The sequence below is a fragment of the Meleagris gallopavo genome, chromosome 2 (assembly GCF_000146605.3).
Source record: "Meleagris gallopavo isolate NT-WF06-2002-E0010 breed Aviagen turkey brand Nicholas breeding stock chromosome 2, Turkey_5.1, whole genome shotgun sequence".
In the NCBI taxonomy this organism is placed as follows: domain Eukaryota; kingdom Metazoa; phylum Chordata; class Aves; order Galliformes; family Phasianidae; genus Meleagris; species Meleagris gallopavo.
The window spans coordinates 102,558,540-102,572,054 of NC_015012.2; the positions used below are offsets into that span (position 1 = coordinate 102,558,540).

General features: G+C 40.1%; 1 protein-coding gene across 3 annotated transcripts in view; it reads left to right on the plus strand.

Moving 5' to 3' along the window:
• Positions 1-2,177: 2,177 nt before the first annotated feature.
• KLHL29 (kelch like family member 29) overlaps positions 2,178-13,515 on the plus strand; it is a 331,742-nt gene continuing 320,404 nt past the window's right edge. For all 3 annotated transcript variants that reach the window (XM_031552616.1, XM_019613317.2, XM_010707983.3), the window contains exon 1: positions 2,178-2,281. The gene's annotated coding sequence lies outside the window, so the exon portion shown is untranslated. The remainder of the gene's footprint in view (positions 2,282-13,515) is intronic.

Sequence of the window (13,515 nt, forward strand, 5' to 3'; positions counted from 1 at the left end):
AAAAAAAAGAGAGCTGTTATTTTTGTTGGAGCTTTTTCAGGCAGTTCATGCAGAATTCTTTAAGCGTGTCGCAAAAGTCAGAAATACTCCGTTGAAATGTCTCAACAATGTGTTTGAGCAGCATTATATAAATGAATAGACCAACTATTTGGAAAGCCTAAACTCCAAAATGAGTCTAACCCTGTAAACAAAGCAGCTAACGAGGAGAATGCAGCTCTGTATGACAGAGAAGACAGGAATGATGGGGATAATGCAGTCTAGACACTTCTTTTTGTGTGCCTTCCCAGTCCTTTCGTTTGCTTGTTGCTTGTATTATCATGCTTTGCATTTTTGAGAGACTAACCTTGCAGCTGGCTACTGCTTGGGAAGGGATCTGCTTTTTCTGCATGAAACGAGGACTGAAAATTGTAAATGATTTTGTCTGTTTGCTTTTAGAGATTTCTTTTGGGATGTCAGCAGGCCCCACTTTAAACTTTTATCTTTTTTCCTTCTCTTTGTAATGGTACATCATGAACTGCAGTCAGCTCTCATTACAGGTATTACAGGTCATTTGTTACAACACGAGCTATTTGATCAGCTCATCAAGCCAAAGTTGCTTTATGCTTCATTTACAGAATTATATAAGCATCTATCAGTTCTATTAAACTCTTCTGAAGGAATTCATCATGGCCCAATGGAACTGAGGGCTTCACAGACACTCAAGATGACCTTGGATGCATTGTGTCGCCCTTTGGTGTCCTTCTTTTTCTGTTGCTTCACCACCTTCACTGTCTCTTTGAACCATGAGCTTCTCAGTGCTCAGCCAGGTTTGGACTTTCACAGGGGAATAACTTATTACTTTTATTTTTTTTGGTCAGGCTATTTGAACATAGCAACAGTCATGCAAATACTCTGTAATAACGTACTTGCAGGACAGGGAGGTGTCCTCCAAGAGGTTTTGCATGATAAACTTCCAACAGCTTGCAGGTAGGGTTAGTGAAGTATATTGCTCTAACAACGCAAAATATGTAGTGTTTTAATTACACAAAACATTATGTTTGTATAAAACAAAATAAGCTTCAGCTTTTTTTGTGAAAGAGAAACACTTTGGTTTCTTTGGAATGGTTTTAAACTGAGACAGGAGGTTTAGGTTAGATCTTAGGAGGAAGTTTTTCACACGGAGGGTGGTGAGGCACTGGAACAGGTTGCCCAAGGAGGCTGTGGATGCCCCATCCCTGGAGGCATTCAAGCCAGACTGGATGTGGCTCTGGGCAGCCTGGTCTGCTGGTTGGCGACCCTGCACATAGCAGGGGGTTGGAACTAGATGATCATTGTAGTCCTTTTCAACCCAGCCCATTCTATGATTATACAAAACCCTGATTACAGTGAACTTCCCTTGAACAACAGAAACTTAGAATTAGCTTATGTCAGCTCATTTATTCATCTGTGTCTCTCATCATTGTAAGAATCTTCTTCATAGGGCCAGAAACTCCAGTGCAAAAAACATGAAATCAATAGGTACTGTTATGCCCACTTATAAATAAATAAATAAATATTTTATTGATTTGCAGATAATGACAGCACTTCATTCTTGCAGGATTACAATCTACTTCCCATCATGGAGATTACTCTCATATATATTAGATGTGAGATGGAGAACATAGGTATAAAACTGCTTTGCTTTAATGAATAGTCATTTTATTCTGGGCACTAAAATGAGATATATTTCTTTAAATTTATCTCTTGGGATTATTTTTACTTCATGGGCAAACCCCACATTACCAAAGACTTAGAACGCTATTAAACTTTTAAATAATCTCATGTCGCCTCATTCTTGCGAGTGCTTGAACTTGTCCTCTCTTTGATAGCAACTAATTAAGCAAAATATCGTGCTCTTTCTGCTCTCCTCCACGTCCTTGATTAGAGGGTTAACACTGTGTTATCACGGGTATTAGATGCTCGTTACTAAACCCTAAGAATCCAGCAGCACCGAACTCCCCATGCTTCCTAGCAGATTTCTGTCACCTTCAGGGGATTAAATTCTCCATGCCGATCATGGTGGCATGTACCATCTCCCATTCTGCAGCTGTTTTTTTTTTTTTTCCTTCTCCTCTAGCTCATTTAAAGGCTATTCTTACAAAGCCTAGGTGACTTCATCTTTGTGTATTAACGTAATTCTCCTCTTTTCTTCCTAGGTAATCTGGCTTCCCAGAAACCTCCTGCTAAATGCAAGGATTTGCTGTCCTGTTTACTGACTATTACACCTGAGGCTGATTTTGATACACATTCTGGATATCATAGGGTAAGTGTGCAGTTATCTGTTGTTTTTGCATTTTAATTTTCCTTTTATCTGTCCTACATGAACGTAGTTTGGGTTATGCATTCAGTGACTGCAGCAAATCCCTGTCAGAGCATGTGCAACTGTGTTACACTAGAAAAAGAATGTAGAAGGCTGAATGCTAGTGCTATAAACCTGATCGAGGGTATATGCACTGGGTTGTGTGGCTGCAAGAGGGAGTAGAGTTCGCCTCCACAGGCTCAGAGGTTTATGTCCTACAGAACTGCAAAAAGCTGTAAGCTACTTTGAGTGCTGTGATCGCCTGGAGTTTTAAGCTACAAAATATACTTATATGTTTGTATTACAAATGAAACATTTTTTATTATATAAACACGTTATAAATACCAGTGAAGTTTGCAAAATTGTGTGTGTAGAATTTAAAAAAAAAAAAGAAGCAGATTAAAGGTTGCTTAGTTTTTCCTAAAAAAGAGAGAACTGATTTCCTCTCCTACTCAGTTCTACTACGCACGTCAAAGTGGAAATGTAAATATTGACTTCATCACTGAGTGACTCCCATAGGACTTTTTACCTTTCAGCTGCTAGGGGAAAGTGTAACTTGGTGGAGCAGATTTGGGTTTTCTATTTTTGTTCTTCCTTACGGTGTTGATCCTCTGTTGTTGCCTTCTCTTTCAGCCTGCTGCTTTACTCGTCATACCCCATTCCTAGCTTCTTTTCCCAATCTTCTTTGTGTGTTTCTCCTTGCAGAGCTAAGCCTGACCCTTGATGCTGTATGATAGCTCTCTTGGCGTCCTTTGATCACGTTCTGGCTTCTGCCAACTAGATATTTAGAACTGTTGGTTAATTCAGGCTTAAAAGGGCCTCTGGATATTGTCCAGTCTGACTTCCTGCTCGGAGCAGTGTCCCCCAGGTTGCTTAGGGTTGCATGCATTTGAGCTTTGAATATCTCCAAGAATGGAGATTCCAACACTTCTTCGGGCTCCTGTTCCTGTTTCACGATCTCATGAAGGATATTTTCCTCATCTCTCATCAGAATGTTCATTATTGTAGCTCCTTTCTTGTATCTCTCCGTACTTTCAAGAATAGGCTCACACTCTGCCCTGTTCCATTGGGAATTGGAAACCGTAGTGTGATCTCTCTTTCCTCTTTCATGATTTGTTCTCCAGTCACCAATACCCTCTGCCTATCCTGGAGAGTTCACAAGTGTTACATGGATGGGTAGGACCACCCCCCCAGACTTGCTGGCTATCCTCTTGCCAACACAGCCCAGGAGTGGTGCACTTTCTATTTGCGTCAAGATCACCAAGTCCTCTTTTCTTTTTTTCTTCTCTAATTTTAATCAGATAAATCTTTTTTGCACACTACACAACAGTTGTTGTGTTGCTTGCTGTTCCCTCTTGGTGTTTCTTGCTGAACACCTCAGCATCCCCAGCACATCTGGATCATAACCTTTCTGGCAGCCTCTTCCCGTAAATAGGTTTGTAATACACCCATGAAGACTGTTTATAAAGTGTATTTCCCTGAGCAACTAGCTTACAGATTTCAGTACAGCTTTGATAATTTAAAAATGCTTCTTAATTCCTATCATTAGTTCGTTCATGGTAAAACAGGAAATTGTGTGTATGCTTGAGTGTGTATAAGTATTTGTAGGGAAGTTTATTTAATCTCTTTCTCTGTGCTACCAATACAGTATCATAAATAGTATATGTAATAATAGAAAAATGAAATTGTTACTTGAAGTTGAGTCTGAATTTTGAATAAGGCTTTTATTTTATATTCCTTCTTTGTTCCGGCATGTGTTTGTAATGCTGTAAAACTGAATATACCAACAGCTGTAATTGTCTTGCAGTTGTAGTAAAATCAAATGTTCTCTAAATAACTTTTTTTTTAGTATCCCTCACAATGAAAATACAGTGTCATTTTTCCCTATCTTTTCACGGGGTGTATATGTTGTGAGATGCCCTTGTTCATTGCAGGGGTGTTGGACTAGATGACCTTTTATGGTCCCTTTCCAACTCAAATGATTCTGCCCCAGCCTTGCCTTGACACACTGAACAGACGGTCCTTGGAGAAGGGAGCTGTACTCCAGCAGGCTTTGCTGCCTTATTCATTTATAAATGGATAGCAGAAAGGATCAGGAGGACATCAGAAGTTCGATGCTCAGACCATAATTATCAGTGTAGCCAGGGTGGCTGGAGCTGAAAAGCAAGTTCTTGCCTTTAAATCTGCTGAGAAGGGGAAGAAAAGAAAGCAATAGGCAGGCAGGAGGAGTACAGAGGGTTAAACATACTGAACTGGGGGAAAACAGCGGAGTGGAAAATAGGTAAGAGAAAAGTAGAGAGGAAAAAAATAACATATGGGAAAGTGGATGAAGATTTTAACTTGCAACATAGCATTTTGTTTTTAATTCAAAGCAAGATTGTCCAACTGATGAAGAAGTACTTACACTAGAGCAAGTCTTATGGTGATGAGTGACAGTTTAATTCACTTTCTGTGGTGGGGAACGTCTAGCAAATCTGGCTTGATATGTTGCAGCATTGCACAGATCAAATCAGTACAAAATGCTGACTATAGTCTTAGGCTGAATATCAGCTTATTGTACTGTTATTGTATCGAATTATAGTATTTCTGTGGGTATTTCTGGTATCATGTCTGTGATCTACTTGGGGCGGGAGGGTAAAATGACAAAACTACCCAACCAACAACTCTCTTCTCTTTATTGAAGCTAATTATCACAAGTAGTTGACATATGTAGTAGGAAATGAGCTGCCCGCTGTGTCCAGGCTACCTCATCAAGGCTTCTGCTGTGGGTTGAGAAGCTGTTCAAAAGTGCCTTGGATTCTTGGGTGGACTTTGTTTCTAGAAATGGGCTGCCCCTAGGAGTAGCGTGCTTGTCTGTCTTACCCATTTGAGGATATTTCTAGCTCAGCTGCCACCCTTAAAACATTTTAACTTGCTTATTCTTCTAAGAGTGTAGAAGGTATTTATGTATGTTGGCCATAGCTCTATACAGCTTGACAATCACATACTGTTGCAATCTCTGTGTTCTAACTAGGGAGGTATTTAACCTCTGTTGTTTCTGGCTCAGACTAAATCGGCTTTCACCATATGCAGCACCTCATATGAAAATGTGTGTGTGGGGGGGGAGAGAAATCTGAAATGAAAGGAAGAAGTTGAGAGCTGTTACCATGATGCAGTTATTTTAGCAGCAGCAGGTCTCTCGGCACAGCAACTTGATTGAGTGTTTTCTGAATGTTTCTTACAAGGAACGAGGGTCAGGAAGGTATGTAAACTTCAACCAAGACCTCTAACGACCACACACGTTTAGGTGCTTGATTGTGTTTTGCTTTTCATTCTTTGTAGCTTTAGGTGGGTTAAAGCAAAGATTGCAGTCTGTTCCGTCCCCCTCTTTTCAGAAGAGAGCAAGCTGAATGAAGTAGTTGTTTTTACTCATGGAAGTCCAGAGTCATACTTCTTGTATGAATTTCTGATAAGCTTTGGGATGAAACAAAGAAACCTAGGAATAACCTCACTTGTATCTGTATGATATTCCTACAGTAACTTCGTTAGGGGAGGACCTCAGGAGGTCATCTTAGTCAACCTCCTGCTCAAAATAGACCAGCTGCAGAGTGGAGCAGGTTGTTCAGTGCTATGGTTGTGTCCAGGTGAGTCCTGAGTATCGCTGAGGATGGAGACTCAGCAGCCTTCATGGACAGCCTGTGTTGATTGGTGAAGCACTCACTGATTTTTTCCTCCTCATATCTAATTAGATTTTCCCTTATTGCAACTCAGGCCTGCTGCATCTCCCTTTACTGGTTGGCCATCGCATCACTGAAAGTGGAAGACCTGAGAGATCTCTTTATAAAGAGCTCAGATAATGTTTGTCAAGCACCTGTGCATAGGGAAATCTTTTTTGTGCATGTTCCTTTGAGTCCATTTAGCATCTGTTCTTTATTCTATTTTTTACTTTTACTTATTCTTTCTAATGTGGCTCTGATTTAGCTGCTCTGTCAGGATGCAGGGTGGAGGGGGACATAGGCAGTGTTAGTGCTAACACCTCTATAGGCTCTGACAAAAATATCTCTGTTCCTCTCCGCCTATAGATGATGCATGCCAGGTAGGCTGGAATTTACTCACAGAGCTTGGAGTTTGGTATTGTTTTTGTTCTGCCACATCCACCTTTGTGCCTCAGCTTCCATGCCATTAAAATAGTGATTATATATTCTTATTCACAAGAGTGCTGTTAGTTCTACAGTAACTGTTAAATGCTTTTAGCTCCTTTGGAGAAAACTGCTATAAAAAAGGCAAAAATACGTATGTTTATAGTATAAAACACACGCCCATAGTTATATGGGGATATGTTAACTCCATACTCTTAGTAGGCTGCTTTTAAACCAAAGTATACTTTTGTAGTGTGTTGTGTTACCATATAAATTATATGCTTTTATTCATATTGTTGGAAGCTGAAGGAGATATACATGAGGGTTGGTAGGGCTCCCTCATTTTTCACTTTCAAGACTTATAAGTAGAAACAAAGCTTAAAAACTTGTGATTCTTTTAAAAAATAAGTCTTTTCATAGAAGAAGTTTTTTTTTTTGTGAGCTCTAATAATAATGAGTTTTTGGTGCCAGGATGAGCGATAATTACGAATGGCAAGAAGTCATCAGAACATTGTTGCTCAGATTGCAGATTTTATTAATCGTGAAAGAAATTACTCACCTAGAAAGGCTATTTTATAAGTGCTCATTTGCATGAAGGCTTACTCTCTATATTATTTTGCTTTAAAAAAAATCCCAAACTTTGTTCTCACCTTCAAAAATCTTGATTATTTCGTTCTTGCGACCCAGTTTGCAGTAATGTCATCTGTGTTCCTGCTTATCAATGCCAATCTCATTTTTATCCCTCTTCTCTAAATACTTGTGTGTAAGTATGTATGTATGTAAGTATCTAAGTACTTCTTGGATTTGTTCCAACAACTGAGTTCCATGCATCTCACCTGCACACATCTTCCACAGTTAAACAAGATGTTGATCTTTAATGAATGACTTCTTAGGTATATGTGTTCTTTGGCCCTTTACACGGTTCAGACCTAATGAGGTGCTGGGATTTGTGGATGTAAATTACATTTCCATCCATTTTTCCTCACTTTTTTAATATTGTTTTCAATTTGAATCTTGACTTAAAGAAATTGAGTGTGTTTAGTCAACAGAGGCTGCCCTGTGAGCTTAATGCAAGGCACATACTGAAGTACCTTTTTAATTGGGCTATTAGTTGGTAAATTCTGCAGTGTATGGGTACACCTTTGCATGCTTCTGTTACAGAATTCATATACAGAGCATTCCCACAGGGTGAATATTCAACACTCACCTGCCTTTTATTCCTTATGCTGAAATATTAATACAGGCAGTGATTCTGCACCTAATCCTACAGAGACCAGATGTGTTTAAGCCACCCTATTGATAATACCCTGCATGTACCCAAGCCCTTTTTGAAGGATCATGCCTCTTTGGACCAAGCTGAATACTGACAACTTTCCTTAATTCAGTTGCATCTACAGCTGCTGTTGCTCAAGTGATAATGGGCTGCCACAAGGAAGGCAGGAACATGGGCTCTGCCCCTGGCTGTGCCACTGGGTCTTCATTTCAGCCTGCAGAATGTAAGCTGTGAGAGAGGAATAAAGCTGCTACTCCTCATATCAAAAGCAATTTCAGACCCACAAGTAGAGAAGTACTTTGTAGAATCATAGAATGACTTGGGTTAGAAGGAACCCCAGAGATCATCACGTTCCAACTCCCCTGCTGCAGGCAGGGCCACCAACCTCCTGATCTGACTGCCCAGGCTGCCCAGGACCCCATCCAACCTGGCCTTGAACACCTCCAGGGATGGACGGGGCATCCACAGCCTCTCTGGGCAGCTGTTCCATCACCTCACCACTCTCTCTGTGAAGAACTTCCCCTGGACATCCAATCTTAAACTTCCCTCCTTGAGCTGAAAACCATTCCCCCTTGTCCTATCGCTGTCTACCCTTGTAAAAAGTTGATTCCTCTACTTCCCTCTAATGCCCATCATGTCACAGTTCTCTTCAAACTTTGCCAGCACCAAATTGGCTTTTTCATTGCATAGTCTTTTTCAGGACCAGATTGCAGATGGCTCAGTAGCAAAGCAGATTCAGCCGTGGAGGATTCCTGTACTGTCAGTCTCTGGGCTGTAACTTTAAAATACAATTTCACAATTGCTATTGTGGACTTCTGAGTCTGCTTTCTAAACTAATATTTAAATTAAGCCCTACCAATTCTGGTCTCAAAGTTTGCTGTTTAATCTACAGCATATTTCAACACAAAATTATGCAGGCTGAAGTGAAGATTGGTGTATGGTAGTGGAGCAGATTCTTCTGTTTCATGTATATTTGAAAGCTGAGAAAGCTTCTGCTGAAGTCAGACGACACAGGCTTGTCAAATGTTCACGAACGAAAAGATGGAATTAATTTGCAGTATCTCATTTGCCATCTTGAGTTTTGTCATGAATTTCCCCTACTAGGCAGTCTGAAATGCCAAATGAAAAAGTGTTTTAGTGAGAGATAATATAATATATTAAGAAAATGTTATTGATCACAGTGTGCTTTTACTGGAAGATGACTTTTTCTGACCGGAACACAAGGGACTTTGCCTTGTTATGGTAGGAAAATATATTGTAATATGCAAACAGGATTATTGTTAAGGTCAGAGCAACTTTGTTTTTACATTCCACTTCCCCTGGAAGCAAGCTTCTCCACAGCAACGCTGTCAGCTTGGCTGGGGTAAGAACAATTTCAGTATAAAACTTTGAAAAAAGGGTTACAGTGTCTGCTTCTTGAAGGAAGGAAACGAATGCTGTTCTCCACATCTCCCAAGGTCAGGACTTGCAATTCAATAGGCATTACTGTAAGCATTTTTATTTTTTATTTTTTTAATGATGGTAGACTGTGGTCTGGTGGTTCTTTGTGTTTTTAGGTTTTTGTTGCTGTTGCTTTTTAATGGTGGTTGGTCAGAATCAATTAAAGCATGTTTTCTTATCCTGCATGTGTTAACATGCATATGTTACAGACAGAAAAAGTTGTCCATTTTGGTTTAGAGTGGCTTTCACGCACAAGAACTATGAGGCACTTAACTTTTATGTGGGAAGATTAGCCAAGTGGAAGAGTCTGTGTTGTTCACAGAAGCTTACGTGGGTATATGAACATCATTACTCTACGAAGTGTGAGGACATAAATTTGTGATGGGCTGCCCAGTACATGCAAGTTAGAACAAGGACATTTTTAAACATGTTTGATTTAAAGAGGTCTTCCACTGCATAAGCAGTGGCTTGAAGCCATCGCTGCTCGCAGTGACATTGCTTTCTGCTGAAGGTCTCAAATTATACCACAAAAAATAAACGTGTCTTCATGACGATACTTCTTGAAGATATTTCAAGCTATTTCTAATGCAATTTGCCCAAAACATATTCTGCAAAACATAACATTTTACCAAATCTTGTGGTTTTTTGTGAGTTAGATAATATTATTATGAACCATGTTAATTTAGACTGGAAACACAAAGGCATTTCAGTTAAGCCACTGCAAATCCAAGAATATTGTATTTTCTTTGTTTGTTTTCCTTTTGTCCCGCTCCACTTCCAGCACATTCCTCCAGTGGTTTTCTCTGTCTTTGCTGCAATAAATCTCCACTTCAGTGAATTTGAAGATATAAACCTGACTGGAAAAATTCATCTCTGGTACAGTACCAGGTTACTAACCCACTTAAAGTTTTCCATGTGGCAAAATGTTTTCTTTCTTTGACCAATTGTTTCCCACACGGGCCAAGCAATGTTACTGAAATTCTAGTCAGATGTCATTACACCCTGAAATCTAATTACTTTTCTTTACTGCTTTGTCTGATGTAGTCTGGACAACAATAGGTTCTGGGTATAAATCACAGGAACACCTCTCAGTTGTGGGAAAGCCCTGTTTCCCTCACTCTTTTTTGCAGACTCTTCTAGCACATTGATAGCCATGTGCAGGAAAGAGACCTCTGGTGTTGTTAAAGCAAGCAGTTAATAGTAGGAATTGGAGAGTATCTGGGTTTTAAGAGAATAAAAAAGAGAGCAAGAAGCAAAACAGATTTTTTTCCTCTTTAGCTGCAAGAATGTGGTACAGTGTAGTTAGCACAATAAACATGACTTCAAGAGCAAGCGCAGCAAAGGTTACAGAGGAATATCACTTGATTTTCTGCATTAGTAAACCCATCATCATTCCTTCAAAGGATGTTTGGAAATATACAAAGGAAACCTTCTGTTTTCCCTCCTGTGCTTAAAGAGGAGGCAAGTTGCTATCATGGCTTCAGTTCCAACCCCCAGAGGACCTTACTTTAAGGCAACTTGGCTCCTAGGCTGAAGTCAGTGAGCTCGGATGTGTGCCCTATGGGCGCTGCTCTCCTAAAGACACTTTATGTTGCCACATATTTTGTTACCACTTGGCAGGAGAGCGATGCTCGGCGTTTGTAATTCTGAGGCTTCCCTGGATGTGCCAAAGCTCACCCTGCTCACAAAGCATCTCTTGTTCAGGGACGGGTCTCCGAAACGCAGCGGTGTTGGGCACAGCTGGTGCCATGTCCCCGTCAGATGTCCTCAACAAGACTAGGTGGGGTTATAGCATGTGGTCCCGAACTGCACAGCAACACAGCTGTTCAGTCTTTCCTCCCAACCTTTTGCAACTAGCTCTCCAGAACCCTGCTTAAAATACCACTGGAATCAGCTAAATGCTGCTAGCCCTGTGGATGAACTTTAGTACTTGGTTTGATGTGCCTGAAAAGATGAATTATTTAAGCATAAATCCATTTAGTTTTCATGTTCCCTATCCTCCTGAACTGAGAGATGAGGGAAAGAGGAGAGAAAAAAGAGAAACCCCATGGGAAAGCAGTTTGTGCTGCTTAAATCATAGCCAATTTTTTTTATTTGGTTTTGGAATTGTTCTTGGTGGGTACTGTAAACAGGGGAAGGTACCTGCAACTGTTACTGTGTTCTGCACTGAACGTGGAAATGTAACAGCAAGCAGAAAAGACAACAGTGCATAAAATCTCTGTGTGTTGGTAGAGGAATTTGATTTAATGACACCAAAGGTCTCTTTGCCTATGCATCTAATTGTAATGCGGCGAAGAACACGTACTGGTAAGCAGAGATATTGAGCTAAAACACGTAGACAGTGTTTACAGTGACACAAAGCTGCAGTTCCTGCAGGAGTGCAAAATGCCTTCCCCACTGTTTCACTTTGTTACACCTCATAGAAGTTTTTAAAATGCCTTTTGCACCGACAAATCGAAAGATGTGGAGCACCTCATCTCTGCTGGCGATGGAGGGGTAGGAAGACCCCGGGCAGATCGGAATGGCTCCTTGCTCAGCTGTAAGCCTGCTTGTGAGCTGCTGTACGTCCCCGTGAAAGGCAAAGCTGCACAGGCTGGATTTGAATAATGGAGTTGCCATTAATGTCTAACACAAAAAGATGATTGGTTCTAGGCTTGATTTATGGGAAGCAAGAAGTGGTGAAGTATATGGTACACAAGGGGATATTTATGCCGCTAATGCTTAAAACACAGCCAAATGCACTGCGTGCTGCAGCCGTTTCAGATGGCAAAAACAAAGGTGTGAATACAGCAGTAAATCCAGTTATTCTGATATTAGAGTGGCCCCAAATCAGGATCTGGCTGTGCAGTCTCTTCAACATGCAGAGCAAGTCTGATAAGCTACTATTTAGTTACTGCCTGTTATAGGATTATCGGCTTTGAATCAAAGAAAATAATTTCAAATACGTTAGGATTTGGGATACATTGTTTCATCTTCATCAGTTTCTAATGCAAGAATTGTTTTCTTCCAATTTATGTGCAAATAGGCTTTCAAAATCTGTAGCTGAGAACTGAGATTTTGTCAGATTTTTTTTCTCTGTCAAATTACTCCTGTTTTGCTAATAACTGTCACATTGCACCTCCACTCAGCATTTCCTTGATCTGTCTCGCCTGCAGGAGCTAACAGGAGCTCTCGGAGGTGTATCACTTGGCTGCTTTGCAAACTGGGTGCTCCGAAGGTATTCGGCTGCGCATTTAGATTTTTTTTGAAATGTTAAAGCAATTACATTTGATTTCTAGAAGAATAATTCATTGTCAGTTCAAACTGGATGAATTTCTCAAAAACATGGAACGTTTCTCGTAGGTTTGTAAGCTCAACAGATAGACTGCATTCATCATTCTGCAGTGTTTTATTTTAAAGCACGTTAGCTGTGTCTTTATATATATTTTTTTAAACATGCAAAATATTAGTGTGATCCTCATGATAAATAATACCTTCTGCTCCATTTACACATACCTACCCTTCCCCATGTTTCCCCAGAAAAACACAGGGAGTTGAAGGTACTGGAGAGCCCTCATTTGGGGGCTGGTTAATAGCTCCCATTATCTAATGTTGCTAGCGGTGATTGCTTCTGGCTGGTTTATTTCTGAGGCAGAAAGATGTTATTAAATAAAGAGCATTTGGTGAGCCTGAGATCAATTCTGTCTAATACAGCAAGTTTGCCTCTATTCCCTAACATGCGGTTTCTACACCAAGCTCCGCATTTGGAGCAATTTGTTTCTCTCAACCTACTGTTTGGAGAAGACAACAGATACAAAAACCAACCTACTCCTAAACCTCTCCAAGCAGAGTATGTGTTAGGTAATCTTAACTCACTAAAACAACTTGGCATTTTGAAAGAAGTTGTTTATTATTAAGGAAATACAGATGAATACCTGTCTGGGTGTGCTGTGTAGACGTGAACCAACAAGACTGGTGTATCCAAATTATAGCAGCTTTGTCTAGTGTGAATGAGATGCTACTTACGTTTTCAGGTAAAAAGAAATCAACAGCTATTAATTTGGCAGAATTATTTATTTCTTACTGATGATATTTTCGGCGTATCTAATCAGTGCACTCATGAATAGAAATGAAACAATTTAAATAGAGGCACTGTACATTGTATGATCTTGTTTTCTCAAACTGTTCCATAATGCAGTGAATAAATTTGTCTGTTCTTCTGAAAAGACTTCTGCAGAAATCATACACAGTGCTTTCACCTCTATTATTTAATATGAGTGTTTTATAACTCTTGCAAGATGGTGATTTCTGCTTCTGCTACAGGCATCTGGAAGAAATACTCGCTTGAGGGGAACAGAAGGGAAGTGGAATCTTATAGATTCTGAAAA